This window comes from Cebus imitator, unplaced genomic scaffold (assembly GCF_001604975.1).
Source record: "Cebus imitator isolate Cc_AM_T3 unplaced genomic scaffold, Cebus_imitator-1.0 Scaffold278, whole genome shotgun sequence".
Lineage (NCBI taxonomy): Eukaryota > Metazoa > Chordata > Mammalia > Primates > Cebidae > Cebus > Cebus imitator.
In genome coordinates this window covers 1576975-1578206 of record NW_016107593.1, presented here as the reverse complement: position 1 = coordinate 1578206, position 1232 = coordinate 1576975, and the positions used below count along the sequence as shown (strand labels likewise).

The following is a 1232-nucleotide window of genomic DNA, read 5'->3' as shown; positions in this document are numbered from 1 at the left end:
TTACTAAGGAATGCCAAAATCCACCCTCTCCCTTCCCCTCCCCTCCCCTCCTGTCTGAAGCAGAATCTTACTCTGTCACCCAGGCTGGAATGCACTGGTTTGATCTCGGCTCACTGCAACCTCCACCTCCTGGGCTTAAGTGATTCTCCTGCCTCAGCCTCCTGAGTACCTGGAATTACAGATGCATGCCACCACAACCGGCTAATTTTTGTATTTTTGGTAGAGACGGAGTTTCACCATGTTGAGCAGGCTGTTCTCAAACTCCTGACCTCAAGTCGTATACCCACCTTGGCCTCCCAAAGTACTCAGATTATAGTCATGAGCCACTGCATCCAGCCTCAAGGGATTTTCCTGCCTAAGCCTCCTGAGTAGCTGGAACTATAGGCATAGGCCACAGTGCCCAGCTAATATTTTTATTTTTTGCAGAGATAGGATCTCACTTTGTTGCCCAGGCTAGATGTGTTTTTTAATGCCATAAAAGAGAGAAAGAAATCTTAATAAAGAGAATAAATTTGGCAAGGTAATGGCCAGGGGAAACTAGAAATCTACAGATGATCATGAAATGTTGGGAAATTTGATAAAAAGTGAAAATAAAATATACCAATATATATGATGTGGAGCCAATGAAAACTCAGGCAGGTGCAGAAATGTAGAGATGGGCTCATGTGAGTATTAAAAAGGCCATGAGCTAGCTTTTTTTAGGAACAGTTTCCATTTAATGTGTTTAATTCTATAAATTATTGATCTTTTCAATTAAAAAATGACTTTAGCTTGTGATTTCCTGACAGATCTATCATTTAATCTGGGAAAGTGTCTGGGTGTAGATTTCACACAATATCAATGAAATGAGGAAGGGCATGCATATTAAGGACAGTACAAAGAGAACACAGGAATAATGCTCATTTGCAAATTCAACTTTAAAATGTATTTTATATGTAATACCATTTTGGTATCACTTTGAATGTAATTCTTATGCCCATCCATCCGATTCTGTTATTGAAGACAGAACAGAATATTTATTGGTAGAATAAATTACTTCACAACTTATAATTATAAAAATAAAAGAAAAACAAATGAAAGTGAATATTTTACATAATTTATGTAGATTTCATTCACTCTCTGAACTGTAATACTGTGGCCTTATTCTCTACTTTGGTTTTAAATGTCGTAAGTGAGAAAGATAGATTATCATTCATTAGTCCAAGAATTATCTTCTGGAATTGTTACAGCGT

The 1232-nt window shown here is 37.3% G+C and overlaps 1 protein-coding gene across 4 annotated transcripts in view; it reads left to right on the top strand.

The window, feature by feature from the left end:
• Positions 1 to 1232, top strand: part of DCC (DCC netrin 1 receptor) — a 1206315-nt gene that overhangs the window by 879124 nt on the left and 325959 nt on the right. The gene's annotated exons all lie outside the window — the stretch shown is intronic.